This window comes from Poecilia reticulata, linkage group LG3 (genome assembly GCF_000633615.1).
Source record: "Poecilia reticulata strain Guanapo linkage group LG3, Guppy_female_1.0+MT, whole genome shotgun sequence".
Classification (NCBI taxonomy): Eukaryota; Metazoa; Chordata; class Actinopteri; order Cyprinodontiformes; family Poeciliidae; genus Poecilia; species Poecilia reticulata.
In genome coordinates, this window is record NC_024333.1 from 2,833,317 (window position 1) to 2,849,142 (window position 15,826).

The 15,826-nt window shown below is 40.3% G+C and overlaps 1 long non-coding RNA gene across 1 annotated transcript; it reads left to right on the forward strand.

Annotated features, from left to right (window-relative positions):
- The first annotated feature begins 14,296 nt into the window (after positions 1-14,296).
- On the forward strand, positions 14,297-15,576 carry LOC103462239 (uncharacterized). Its single transcript, XR_533304.1, has 4 exons — positions 14,297-14,776; positions 15,271-15,328; positions 15,429-15,468; positions 15,559-15,576. It is a non-coding gene; the product is annotated as an uncharacterized LOC103462239 (long non-coding RNA).
- The last annotated feature ends 250 nt before the right edge of the window (positions 15,577-15,826 follow it).

Sequence of the window (15,826 nt, forward strand, 5' to 3'; positions counted from 1 at the left end):
GCTAGAAAACTGCCAGAGAGGAGGAGAATCAACTGAACCGGGTCTAAAACTGTTCACTTTAAATATTTACATTCTTCTCCGGAGTTCCTGTTCTGAATTCTGTGAATCCTGTGTGACATGTTTTCAGCTATGACACTCTCCGTCAACAGAACGTGTGTCGGGAGTTCTGAGACGCTACATGGAGCTCGAGCTTCAGGAAAACATCTTCAAAAACACTGGGAGATTTTAACAGTGCTGAATGGCTTTTCTGAAACCTTATTTAATAGGTAGCGGTTTATCTTTATGTTTAATAAATATCTGCTTAAAGGTTGTTATTTTGAAACATTTATTCTGACAAACCAGACACATTATGACAGACAGACAGACAGACAGACAGACAGACAGACAGACAGACAGACAGACAGATAGACAGATAGATAGATAGATAGATAGATAGATAGATAGATAGATAGATAGATAGATAGATAGATAGATAGTTTATTAATTTACCCTCAGGGAAATTGTGGTTCAGTCTCCCACACAGCACCAATACATCAAATCCTTAAACAATTTTTTTAACATTACCATTTAGCCTGAATCTATCATTCCTCTGTTTCTATTGTACTCCTGTTAGCCCTCCTTCCAACCTCCAGTGAGGAGTTGAAGATGTGTTAAACTAATTTGTTGTCTAATTTATATCTAATTTATTGAATATGACTATAGAGACAGAAATATTTTTGCACTAGTTATTTATAAAATGGCTGAAACTCAGTCAGGTTAGATGGATAACATTAATCACAGTCTTATTGCTGCAGAAGAAAAGCATCCCCAAAGCATGATGCTGCCACCACAATGTTTCAAAGCCCCATCTTGTCCGTTGCCTTCCATGTCTTTTAGCTCCTCAGAGGGGATGAGATGCCCCACGAGATTTTAATTGACAAAACTAAGACCCGCCTCCTGGTTCTGATTGGTTGTTTCTAGATAACACTGGGAGAACTTGATTTTGTCACATATGATCTGTCTCATCCCATACTGTCATGACATTGTAACAGCTTAAACAAATATGTAAAAAATATATTTTTTATGTAGCTATGTACTGCAGCATTCTCTTTATTTCCAAAGAAATGAATGATACCTTTATCATTTTCAAAAATGTAAATATTATCTATAATATGAAGTACATGTATGCAAAAAATAAAAATAAAAAATTGGGACCCTTTCCAAAAAAAATGGTACCCTGGGTTACTGCCCCTGAAAACCTTTTCTAAAATCTGGCCCAGTACACACACACACACACACACACACACACACGCACACAGAGAAAACACAGAGACAGTAAAGAGAATAGGCAGCAGAAGTGCATGGCTGTTTGACCTTTGACTGAACCGTGGTCAGTCTGCCAGCCAAGGCCCGCCGTCCCTGAGCGTAGGCTGAACAGCTCCGCATAATTACTCCACTCATATGGAAATCCTGCAACGCACAAGAGCACTGCGGTACTCCAGAAGGGTAGGCAGGCTCAATCTGATGGAGACCTGTAATTACCATAAACGGGGATGAGAGACACAGAGGGATAAAGATGAAATGCAAAATGACGCGTGTTTATTGTCTGATGAAGTGGGAGGGAGTAATTACAGAAAACTAATACAGATCAATCTGGAGGAATCAAAGGAAGGGAGAAACAAGTGGAGTGATATGATGATCATCCATAGAACAGAATTACTGTCTCTAACCCAAACCTCACTGGTGCTGCAGAAACTTTGAAATACAGAAAAACTCTGACTAACTTCAGCACTTCTTCTTTTCTTTCATTTTTGTAATACTGAACAGTTTTCAAAAGTAACTGTTAGGTCTAGTCAACCTGGTTTCAGGGCGGTGATGAGACATCTCTTAGCAACCACTGCATCGATTAAGACAACATGACTGTAAATTAAGGCTGAACTTACAACTATATAAAAACAGATTTTATTTGCTGTCAGTTGGTTCTAAATGCAGTAGAGTTTGTTAGTTTGCAGATAGCTTTAACATTCAACATACCTGTTTAATTCTCAAATTCTGGTTCGTTTGCCTTGAAAGTGAACTATGGCCCGCCTAAAACTCTCAAACTCTGCTTGGTTGAAGTGAACTCTGTCGCTGTTCAAATGCTTATGTGAATGGAATGTAAGCAAATCAGAGACTGCGTCAAAAGCAGGAAGAGGAATTCTGGGTAAATACAACCAAATCAAATACTGGTGTCCACTGCTAGTAGGAGAAATGACTCAGTCTTTTAACAAAGGCAACAGTGAAATCCTACAACCGCTAAAATCTGATGCTACTCCATTTTTGTTTATATTTTGTGAAGATGGAAGTTGCACTCAGCGTCTTCTTCAGAGGTTTTTATGTTGGTCCCTTCAGTGGTTCTTGCTGCAGCACCACCACAGGTGAGGAGGGGGACTGGTTTTACTAAGGGCTCGGTTTGTTTGACACAGTGCAGTGTGAAAGAAAACCACAGCAGCTGAGAAATTAATAAATGTTGCGATTTCGGTCCCAAATTGAACCGAGTCTACGAGACAATAAGATGTGAAAACACCCTAAGCTACATGGAAGCTTGGAGCAAAATTATAACAACAGTCTACAGTAGCGGTTCTCAACGTGGGTGGTACCGCTCCCCAGGGGGCGTTCAGAGGACGGCAGGGGGCGCTAGCGGACATTTTTACAAAAGGGGGGGCGCTGGGATGCCTTTGGGGGGCGTTTGGTCGAAGGTAAACTTTACACCTTAAGTGCACAACAATGCCAGTTTAGACTTTGAGCAACTTGGTAAAACTGTATTGTGTAACATTAAATCATGCTTGGCCGCAACTGTATCGATGGCAGCTCTTCTTCTATTCAGTGTTTGTTAGCTTCTGTTGGCTTCTTGGCGCAGCTCCGTTCTCCTGCTACTGGTAGCTAAAATCACGATACCCTCACTGTGTATCCCTCTGAAAAATGAACCCATTTAAATAAAGAAATAAAGAAATCCCTCCATGGGTGATACCACGATAGAGAGCGTTCATTTTATAGCGTTGACACCGGTGCTGTAAGTGGTCCGGTATGAGACGGGGTGATAGAACAACGCAGCACTTTTAAATGTCAATAATCAGAATGCAGAAATTGTTTTCGTTGTTTTAAAAGGTTTATGTCAGTCTGACTTTTCCCCATCGATACGTTTCCCGACCGCCCTGCACCTTAGGGGKTAAAAAAAAAAAAAAGACGCGCACATTGCGCAAAACTCTGAGACAGCAGAAGCGGGACATAAAACGGAGCGACGAACTAGATGTGAAATATGGCATAAAAACAGAGAATCCGACGCTGAACAGTGAAAATGGGATTAGGTGATGAGTGAAGATTACTGATGGTGAGCGTCAATAAATGATAAAATAAATCTAGCAACAGGAAAGAAACTAAAGTGGACATAGCAATAAACCAAAAGAGGATAATAGTAATCAAATGAAACTAAATGGAAATGAATGAAGAACAAACTGCAAGAATAAACTAAGAAACTAAAGTAAATGCAGAGGAATAAACTGATATGGCAAGATCTTTCGAGCAATAATTAATACAGAGGACTGTATGGCAAGAATAAACAGACACTACTTCCAGATAAAAGGTAAAATAATATTGTTGAAGTGCCATGGGTTTGTTGAGACCATATCTAGTACTGAGAATAAATATATCTTACAGACTACAACAGTAAAGAACTGATCACTTATTTATGTTTTTAATTAGATTTGACATATTTATTTCTTCAATATTATTTTTCATGTCAGTGTTAATGTCATGAGGCTGTTGACTCCATGACACTTTCAATTTGACTCATTAGGATTTGATTGAGAACCAGATTTGTTCTTTGTAATTTCTGTCCAGTAAAACTATTAATCTATAAATCAAYAGGTCTACATAAAGATATGATCCATGTTTCTGTCTCATATTTGTATGGCATTAAAAGGACCTGGAACTTTTGTTTTTCCACTGAAAGCTCTGGTTTGCACAATAAACGCCATGTGGGTGAAATTTTATGGATGATACTCTGATGTCCCATTCTCCTGAAGGCAGCACAGAGCTGCACCACCAGAAACTCACAAAAACACTGAAGAGAAGAAGAGCTATGATTAATGTAGTTACAGTTCTATCCATGTTTTAATGTTGCAGAGCTCAGTCGTTTTGCAAATAGTTCAAACTTTAAACTGGCATGTTGAACAACTTTTATCTGCTCATTTTGTGGAATATTTAACAACTGGCACAGAATAAGAATATTTTTTCCTCTCTGATTGACTGCCTACCAATTTTAACTTGAATGTTTATTGCATTTTTTTGTAGACACCTGTGAAAATAATTTCTATTCCCATGACTTTTTTGTTCTCTGGGAAATTATTTTTGATGATAAATACAGAAACAAGCATAAAAATCAAAACATCTACAATAGTTATAGTAATATTAATAATAAAATAATGGCCAGTGCAAAGTAGCCTACAAATTCTTTGGTGGGGGGCGGTGAGGGACCTGGATAAAGTCTAGGAGGGCGCTGGCCCAAAATAGGTTAAGAAACACTGGTCTACAGTGTGTTAAGGTTTGATTTCTTCAGAGTAAACACTATCTACAAGTCAAAATAACACTTCGATTTTTGGTCGTGGAGGACAGAAGGAGCTACTTCTCTAAATGTGAAAGTAGACTTGAGGATGGATGGTTCAATCTCCTGACACAAAGCCAAACCTGTCCAGAGGGACACAGAACAGACTGAAGGTAAGAACAACGACTCAGAAACAAAGGAGGTTTACATAGAAGGCCTGATGTAACATGGGTTGAACTTCACCAGGAGGAGGGCCGACAGGTGTACCAACTACCGTTCAGTTACTGATGGAAAAAATATGTATGGAAAATGAATCACTAAGAGGTACACAACATCTCAAAGGTAGAACCTGTTGGTGGCAGCATCATTCCAGAAGAGGTAGGAAGCTCAGAGCTCTGTGGGAAAATGGTTGGCACTAGGGATATAGGAGGTTCATCTTCCTATATCCTGGTACAAGAGTAGTTCAGTTTAAATCACATTTATGTGTTACAGTGGCCTAGTAAAAGTTTGGATTGAGAACATGTGGAAAGATGGGAAAACTGATGCTCATGCATTCAATCTAGTTTGATCTATTTTACTAACATCGGCATCTAGACGTGTAATACTAGTGGAAACAGCTGTGATTGTAGCAAAAGCTGCTTCTGAAACGTATCAATCCAAAACCCTGAATACAACAACATTTACAGTTTTTCCATTTGTGAAAAATGTGTCAATTTTTGAATTTTACAATCATACGCAGAGATGTTTTGGTCCATCACACAAAATCAAACAAAAGACATGGAAGTTTGTGGTTTGCTCCGTATAGTGCTGCAGCGGTTTAACCAAATCTAACAAACTCGCCTAATTAGAGTTATTTGCTTATCAGATTCCTGCAGTATGCAGTTAATGCCACCCTCTCATTTTGCTCTAGCTTCCAGGATTTTCCCAGAAGACTTTGTGGTAGTTAGCGGATGTCGGTGCATCGAGGTGGAACATGTTTCTGGTGATTGTGGATAACAATTAAAGTAGCTTGTTTAGCAGATTTATCCTTGTTAAACAAAGTTAATAAATAAATAACATAAACCTGCTACTATTGATTTAAAAATTGCAGTGCTTGCATGAGATACAGCACTCGTGTCTCTGAGCAGGGAGTGTGCAGTCTTCTGCACTCCCTGTCTCTATGGTTACACTGACTCATATCCTGATTGGTGTGATGGGAGGATGTGGGTTAACTAATGCTTCCTATGGGAGATTCTGAATGAACTTTGTGTGGTGCTCTGTTCAGACTGGACAAAGGTGCAGAGTGATGGGAATGGTTCACTCACTTAATAAAAAACTGTTTCATCTAATGATTTACATTGTTTGTCACAGATTTATGTTCATTTTTAAACGTGAAGGGTGAGATTTGAGCAAACTTTTAAGCTGAGTCCTATTTCAAAGCTTGCCCCTCAGTCCTAGCTTTTAGCTTCTAAGGGTTCCTGTCATGTCCCAGTTGTTTGCAATTGGGACATGAATATATGTACAGTTTTCAGGGGTTCACTTGTGGGTCCTTTGAGAAATTAAAATATTTTCTTGGTTAACATAGTTTTACTGACACAGGGTCAGAACTTTAAGACATTAATTTTGATTAATTACTTACAAAGACTTTGATGTGTTAAAACGCTTAGAGTAATTTTTCTTTTATAACATACAATGGTTCCGACATTTGCGCGTTTCTGGTACGCCCGTAAATCTGACGCACAAAGCTGCTTCTCTTGTTTCACTGGGAGTTCATTTTTGTTTCATGATTAAATTATCTGATTGGACACTGGAATAGACTATTGCTGTGTTAAAGTTTTGCTAAAAGGAGTTAGCCTATAAGCTAAGCTATTCAAGCCTAAAATAGCATCTTAATGCTAAACATGTAGCAGCAGCACAGTTGTCCCCAATGCTAATGTTAGCCTCCATAGTTCACAAACACTTTACTCCTATATGATGATTGAAGAGTCTAAATAAAAACATTAAATATCTTTGTCAGTTGTTGACTGTGTGTTCTATGACTAAGTATTTTTGTGTTTTTATGATGCAAAGCACTTTGAAATGCCTTGTTGCTTAAATGTGTTCTATAAATAAACTTGATTTGATTTATTTGTTGTTACTTATTCAATAATTAAGCAGCAAAAAAGATTTTTGAATTGAAAATGCTACTTATTTTGTCATTAAATGGTTTTCAATAAATTACAAATAGCTTCATTCAAAATTTTAGTCAAGTCCTACCAGTAAATTAAACAAAAATGTGATTATAAAGACGTGATCCAACTACTTTTTCTGACATCTACGTTACCTCCTGATATCTTGCACCGTTACATTTGCACATGACTCTTTGCCTTGGCTAGTTTGTCTCTCAGCACTTTAACTCTTCATCAGCCTTTCTTCACTTTAACAAAATAAACATTGACTATTGTTTACTGACTGGGACCATAAAACACAAAGGACTATCAGATTTGAAAGCGGGCCGCCCTCAGAGCATTAGGTCACGACCAAGCTGACAACATCCCCACAAATCATCCCGCTCTCCTCCTTCCTGTTCCCCTCCCATGGATGTGTTTGTTTTGCTTTGTCTGGAGAGAGTGCGGTGAGGATCAGGTCCCAAATATCTGTCTTTACTGCCAGGCAGGATGGACTAAACACACCTCCCACATTTCCCTCCGTGTGGAGATGAGGGATGGAGACTGAGCTGTTTCTGTAGGATTCTCTTCACATTTAAACATGACAAACTCACCCAGCAGTGGCGGTCAGTTGTTTCTAAAATGCCTTTTCTACAGCAGCTAACTGAAAAAAAGGCAGCTGTACATGCATGTGCAATGTTTGACCTACCGGTGTAGAACACACTTGTTGATATTCTTGTCCATCATCCATCCATTTTCTGTGCACTCTTGTCCCTTAGTGGGGTCAGGAGGGTTGCTGGTGCATATCTCTAGCAAACGTTCTGGGCGAGAGGCGGGGTCATCCTGGACAGGTCGCCAGTCTGTCACAGGGCAACACAGAGACACACAGGACAAACCAAACAACCATGCACACACACTCACACCTAGGGAGAATTTAGAGAGACCAATTAACCTGACAGTCATGTTTTTGGACCGTGGGAGGAAACCGGTGTACCCGGAGAGAACCCACTGCAGAAAGACCCCGGGCCAGGAATCAAACCCAGAACCTTCTTGCTGCAAGGCAACAGCTCTACCAACACTGTGCAGCCATTGATATTCTTGTGGGAACATTATATAGACAAAGAGCGATAGAGAAACAAAAATTGACAGCTGAGAAAGAAAATTAATAACCTGATGTCGACAAAGAATGTATTTTGAAAGACAAATACATAATATTCTCCAACTTTTTAAAAATATACATTGTGCAGTGATAGTAATAGCCTTGTAAAAACAGGCCCTTGTCCACTTCGAACAAAATTGGTGCCATTGTTCACGACTCTTCCTTCTGTTTGCTGATTGGCTCAGTTAAAATTCAGCCTGAGAAATCGAGTGACATGGGAGAAATGCCAGATGGAAGGGAGATGATAACTGAGTGGAACTGCGTAGAAAGGCAGTTGAGCTTTTGTCTTTACTTTTTATTTTGATAGAGTTCTATCCACATGTGACCGTGTCACTTTTTATATTCTTACATAGAAAAATAAAGAAGCTATGATAAAAGTGATGGTAAAGCTTGTTAGGGGGAAACTGCAAAGAACATAAAAACAATCCCCAATGTTCAGCTCCTCTCAGACCCCCCTGCCACCTCCAGCTGCCTTAAAGCTGATCCAACTATTTTTGGAACATCATGTTTGTCAGCTTGTGTTTGAAACACCTTCGTTATTTCTCCTATCAGTGCCTGAGCCGTGGCAAATGATGTTTAACAGCTATGTCTCAAAAAAGAACCTGAGAGTGCGCAGCATCGGCATTGTCTCTTTGGAAGCTCATTCAAAGGGAGGGAAAAGACGCAGAGTTTCTTTCCCTGCAGCTCGCGTTTGTCAGCGAGAGTTACTTTGGGAAAAATAAGACAGAATTATTCATCGGGAGGATTTTTCGCTCTGACAAGAGCGTCTTTCAGAAACTCCCAGGCTGCGCAGCCAAGGCAGAAAGGTGCCGGCAAGTCTCTTTGCGTATGTACATTATGTCTGATAAATCTGACTTGAGCTCCGCGGGAGGAAAAACATCGCTTCAACTCAAAGCAACAAAAACATACAGACACCCACACTCAGCATTGTGTGAAGGACACAATATCTTTTGTCCTCTGGGTCACTGGCTGTGCTGTAATTGCCCTGATGACAGGAGAGACGGAGAACTTGGCCTTTAGTTAATTCCATCTCTTGAGATCTCAGTTTATTATGAGCCTCATTTTAGCATTCGTGACTTGCATGCTTATTTTAAACTTGACATTGTTTACATATTCTGACAACACTAACCTCAAGGGAGCTTCACTGCAAAAGACACAAAATCTTACCAAGTATTTTCGATCTAGTTTCTAGTGCAAATATCTCAGTACACTTGAAATAAGACAAAAATAACTTACAAGTAACTTTTCAGCAAGATATAGGAGCTTTTTGAAGTCAAGAATTCCATAATATTGAAGAAAAAGTGCTAGTTCACTGGCCGATTATTTCACTAATAACATGGGAACATGGCATGTTATTAGTAAAGTAATCTGAGGCAGTATTAATTAAAATCAACTTTTTTGAGCTTTACATCGTGTTATAATATTATTTCCTTATCAAGAACATACCTGCAGTGTTTCCTTGATTCTTTCATGCAAGTCCATTAATCTCCATGGCAACCATTCAGCTGTGTAAAACGCCTGGGTGGACCTAGCTCCGCCTTCCAGATGCAGCTCCTCCTCAGAGCTGCGTCTTGAGGAGCCATGTTGCGATGACTTCCTGAAGGCGGAGTTTCAGAAAAAGCAGTTTTTTAAAGAAACAGAGACCCAATTTCAAGACATTAACTCACAAAGTTACATTTCTTTTAAGTCATATTTAATATACACAGCATTTTTACAGCAACTGAAGGTACTTTTAATTGTGCTATCAACTGGAAAACACATAATACTGCCCCTTTAAAGAACTATCAACTTAAAACAAACACCTGTATCTTGCTGAAAAGTTACTTTTGAAATGAAACAAAACTAACTCATGTCTATTAGGATATTTGCACTTAGAAAGTAGACCAAAAATACTTGGTAGGATTTAGTTTTTTTGTAGTGTTGTGGTTGCTGACGGAGGAAGGCCTATTAAGATGAAGATGTTGTTCTGACAAAACCTCTGACCTTACACACTTCATCCTGCCACACTGGCTGCCCCAGCCAGGCAGAGTGTGGAAGCTCTATTTTTGGCTGATTGCTGCCTTTCTGTTCAGTACTGTGAATTCAGGCAGCAAATAAGATGCCACACGGCAAAGGTCGCGAACCAGACGGGGAAATATGCTGCTTGTACAGCCGACTGTCCCCTCAGGAAACTCAACAGACAATTTCCCACTGGATTTTCTCCAGCTGGACACCACTACATTTATGAGCTTCTTGCTGCTGCACTTCCATTACATGGAGCTTTTACCATCAGAGATTTTCCTGTGAAGTGCATCACCCAGGAAGCAGTTTAATCTGCACTGACGCAGCTGCATGATAAGAATAGATGAAGATGCAACAGACAGCTGACTGGCACGATAAATGACCTCATAAATCCACCCCACTACTGGCTGCTGGCATGTGTGTGTGTGTGTGTGTGTGTGTGTGTGTGTGTGTGTGTAGGTGTGTCTGCATGACCCCAGGGAGGTAAGTTAGTGGTCATAATAGCATTGGTTGCTAGCTCGGTATCTGCCCGCATTCCTTCGTGAGTCGAAACAGCACAAACACATTCCCTGCCACAGAGTACAACTTGAGAGTTGTACTTAGAGTGGTGTCTTATTTAATTATTACCCAGCATGCACTCTGATCATGTCTGCTGGTAGCTGTTTCAAAAATATGGCTCAGACTCTGTTCTGTCCCAGAAGTTCAGAGCAGAGTTTGGCTGTTTAGGTAGGAAGTTAAAATCAGTCTAAATATGAAAATCATTATGGCGTAACTGCAAACCTACCCAGGTAAAAAGAACAAAAAAATCAGAGAAGCACTAAATAGATCTGTGGTTACTGTAGATGAGCTGCTCAACTCAGAGAATATTAAGGTCTCTGGAGACTCTTTACTTTATTTGGAGTGTTGAAATTGGCTCTTAGGTGACAAATATGGCGTCATCTTGTACACATGGAGTCGTCTTCCTCCCCTTATTGACACCAGGGCAGCATTGAACAACTTCACACAGAGGCCTGTGTGGTTTGTTGTTGGATTGGTCAGACGTTTGTTGCTGTGTCTTGTGGTCCAATATGAGCTCATTAGCAGAGCTCTGTAGAGCTGGACTTCATGCTAGTGAGGCAGTTTCACCATTTAATTCAAGCGTTTAGGACAAGGGACAACTCTACCAGTTGCAGGACTCTGGCCCATGAGGACTGCGGTTGAGAACGCTGCTATAGACTCTTTCTGAAGAACTTCAAATTCAAAAATACTTGGTAACATTTTATTTGAAGGGGGGTGAATAAGACTGTCATGACACTGTCATAAACATGACATAACACCTGTCATGAACATGAATAAGCCTTCATGAATATTTATGACTGTTGTCATAAAGCGTCATTAAATGTTGTTGTAACTCATTCATTTAGATTCAAAGAGTTACTGACGATGGTGATGGCTGTTGGGAGGAAAGATCTCCTGAAGCAGTCTGTACTGCACTGAATCTGAAGAAACCTCTGACTGAAGATGCTCTGTCTTCCCAAGACAGTTTTGTGAAGAGGATGGTCAGGGTTGTCCATCATTTTCTTGATCCTATGAAGAATCATTCTTTGCATAATCATCTCCAGAGATTCCACAGTCGTCTCCAGAACAGAACCAGACTTCTTTATCTGTTGAACCTTTTTAAGTCCTGGGCTCTGATGCTGCTTCCCCAAGAGATGACGGCTAGTTCAAGCTTGTCCAAGCACATTTTTGGCTGGAATAAAGTCACCAATTACCCAAACTATAGACTAAATATATAGCCAGGGTCTGTTCAAAGAAGAAAGATCTCCTCCCTCACCATTGTTTCCCTTGGCGGCTACAAAAAAGAAGGCTGCCTGCTAGAAACTGAAAGTGTTAATGCAGTACATTCTGGGATTTAAAGTTTTCTATCAGTCTCTTTGTTCTCAGTGTTTAGCTCAGCTGAATTCGCGACTTGCGTCAGTGAACAAGTACTTTAAACTTCATGTATATTGAACCTAATGTTGAAATGTAACATTTGAGTAAATCTAGACTCTCTCACATAGACAGCGGTTATCTGTTAACTTGGAGGATACCATCAGAGGAATCCTGCGGGCCAGTGGGCAGGATCTGATGAAGCAGCCGGAACGAAGCTTGAGCAGGCAGTGGGAGTGATGGGGAGGAGATGAAACGAACCAAGAAGTGATGCTGCCATGAAAAAGATGAAAATGTGTTAGAATGAGAGCAAGCATACAGAGGCGAGAGCTGAGAAAGTTCTTCTTCCATCAGCGCCTCACAGTAGAGGAAGAAGAAACTGTTCCTAATCCAGTCAGGCAAACTGATTAGCAGCTCATTAGAATCAGCTGCACATAGTAATACACTTCCTAAATTAATTTGGCCTTATCGTCACAAAACAAACGAGTTTGGACAAATAATTCCAACGCCACTGGTAATCTAATGTTGCTCAGAATAATATTTCTCCAAATAGAATCGTGTTCCCTCAAAGCAACAGCTTCTTGTTAAAAACAGGATGTTGACACTTCTGATCTATTTCTGCTGAGAGAGCAGTAGATATTCCTTATTCTGCCTCGCAGCAATCCTGTGCAGCAGCAGATGCAAAGTAATGCTGACTGTCAAATGACTAGAGCAGCAGTTGATGGCTCAACCTCATTCCCACGGGTGTGTTTAGTTTGTGGAGTGCCCATCTGTCTGCAAGTAATGGGGCGTTTCTGTCAAAATGTTGAATGCGGCACCTACAGGTAGTTTGACTGGGAGAGCTTTATTGTGCTGCAGCGCGCTTGTAGAGGGAAAGTTTGGATCAATACGTTTATTTGGGTTTTTTTACTTCGAGGAACAGATCAATATCACTTTCACATCTGAGCAAAGAAGTGCTGTGCACAGGCCATTAGATGCAGATAGTGTAACGCTCAGACTAGCAAAGGTCACCTCTCTGGTGTCATGTCCAACCTTCTGAGATTGTGACTCATCTGGGCTGGTTGTCCATCTGTCCAATGCAAAGCTTAACTAAAGGGGGGAACCTGTTCTTTAAAGATCAGGCACAAATTTCAGACTTACAAAAAAACGCATAATATCCGGAAGAGAGTTGTGGAACAACTTCAAGATTTCAGCTGCCGCATTCATCTCTTCTTTGGAGAGTCTGGACTTGGAGTGACCCTCACAAAGCTGGGATTTCAATCAATCAATTGGGGTTTTTTGGATAGCACATTTCAGCAACAAGTGCTTTATATCATAAAAACACACAAATAAAAAGTCATAAAATAACATACAGTCACCAACTGACAAAACAGCAAACAAACATTGCAGTTTGCTGAGTGTCATCAAAATTATCAATACATGTCGTATACATTGTTTTTAACCTGAATGTTGACTCAAATCTGTTAGACCAGTGTTTCTCAACATTCTTTGGACCAGCGTCCCCCTAGCCTTTATCCAGGTCCCTCACCGCCCCCCACCAAAGAATTTGTAGGCTACTTTGCACTGACCATTATTTTATCATTAATATTACTATCACTATTGTAGATGTTTTGATTTTTATGATTGTTTCTTTATTTACCATCAAAAGTAATTTCCCAGAGAACAAAAAAGACATTGGGAATAGAAATTATTTTCACAGGTGTCTACGGAAAATGCAATGAACATTCAAGTTAAAACTGTTTGTTTTTTACGTTTAGCTACACAATTTTGTTTCACATTAAAGGAATTCAGCTAAAGCATCCAGGCTTCTCATTTCCCCCTCCATTCTTCTGTTTGCTGTCTGTCTGCTAGCTTGTTTAATTCTGTACTGCTCCTTCAGAACCTGCTTGGTAAACATGATGGTATCTCTGGAGCTGCTGGAAGACAAGCCCCCACTTCCACTCAAACCCACAGCGGTTGGTCCCTCTAACACTGCATTGCAAGGTGCCACAAGCTCCACATGGTTCCTCCTTAGTTTCACGCAGATGTTGTGTGCTTAGGTGTGGTTGGCGGCGCCACCCTAACAGGTGTTGTACATGACTGCAGAACATTTGGAGAATATTGTATCCAGATGCTAAGTGCGTCTGTCTCTGTGCGTTTGCCATAAACCTGCAATAAACAGTTTTTACACACACAACCAACAGCTTGGAGGCAGACTGGCCAACATGTGCTTCCTGCGTACGTACCAGGAGTAGTGGCCAATGAAAACAAAGCAGGAAGTACACTCTTTACACGTAATATGTAAAATTTACAGCAGTTTTAATTCTGTATGTTTAACTTTGAAACTATCAGGTATAAATGCTAATTAGTAATGTTTTATTTGTGCTCGCAAAACATAAGTTGTAAAACTGAATGGCTAAGTGGCAGCTAGTGTGGATAGTCCTGTCTGTTGCTTCATAACTAGCAGAATAGGCTATGTTGACTATGTCGCTGAGGTTTTCTTTTTTGTTTAGAATACTCTGCGACCCTAGACATTTGTGCACCCACCATGGTTTCCTCGGACTCTCCAACGTTACATCATCAATATCGCCGCCATCCTCCCCTCCAAGGTCGTCTTCACCAAGTCTTCCCTCAACGTCCAGATCGGCTGCTGCGGCTTCCACTTCATCCAGCTCAACACACCAACATGTGTTTCTTTAATCAGTTCATCTGATTCGGGATGCGGAACAATAAGCACCTTAAACTCTAGCTTCCTCTTACTTATTTAAATGTTTATGAGTTAGCAGACGTCACTAGCTGTAGCTTGCTAGCTAGTTTTCTCTCTATGTTTCTGAAAAGTGGTCGTATCTTTCCGCCTCCGGTCAACCGGGTGCCGACAAAACGGTCAGGAACTATTTCTCCTGTTTCGTACATATCGGTGGCCATGAGCCTTGCGCTAAGCTCCAAGTTATTTATTTTATTTTGGGAAGACGTCAGTGGCTGTTCAGTTCATTTTCTGTGTGTGGAGGATTGGCGAGCTGACACAGAGCTCCATGTAACCAGGTAGGTAACCAGCGAGTACAGGAACTACTGAATTCCCTTACCTTATCGCAGATAGCAGCTAATTCTGTGAAATTCAGTCCAGTACAAAATGTTAACCCACTGACCAGCTTCTTTGTTTTTATGGCGGTTCAGCCATGTTTGCCTTCACCTTTACAACTTGTATGTCTCTGCTCTGCATGCGTGATGGCAGGGTGACATTTGCACCATGAAATTAGCATATCACTAGAACATTTATTTTCCCAGATCAGTTTTTTACACCGGTATTATTGTGAACAATATGATATGGCCCAGGTGTAAAATTCCAGTCCTGGAGGACCACTGTCCTGCAACATTAGATGTGCTGCTGCAGCACCACACCTGAATACAATAATTAGGTGATTAGCAGGACTCTGGAGAACATATCTACACAGTGAGGAGGCAATTGAGCCATTTGACTCTGGTGTTTTGTACCTGTGGCATATCTAAAAACTGCCAAAATGTTTTTTCTTTGTCAGTGTGTCATGGTGGTGATTGAAGCCTGTTATGAAGACTTCAACACATTTCTTCAGACGGGTTGGTGCGACTTTTAATGCTGTCCAAATTTTTTTCTATAAGCTGACTAATTTCTTTAGTAATTATTTCTGACTTTTTAATGCTTTATCTTGTAAACCAGGTGGACAGAGTAATTTGAATTACTATGGTGACACACACAGGTGAGTCTGATTAGATTGGCTCACACTACTTTTTAAAATATTTATTTATTATCCTAATGTTTCTGCTATATTTCTTGTTTTTCCTTCCAGGCTGGAAGTCTTCCTCCTTCATATTGGTGAAAACAAGAGCAGCACCAAAGACACTTCATCAGTGATCACAAGACCATCCATGGCCGCTTCCAATGAACTTTCAAAGCACACTTCACCTTCAGTGCAAAGTACCATGAATGTATGACCTTTGTTGTATATTGCTGTCAGTGCTGTTTGATGTTTTGAAATAAAAGTAGATTATATTCTGCGAATGGTGCTGGTGTTTTTGTAGCATCTAATGTCTTAAAATGAATTTATAGATTATTGA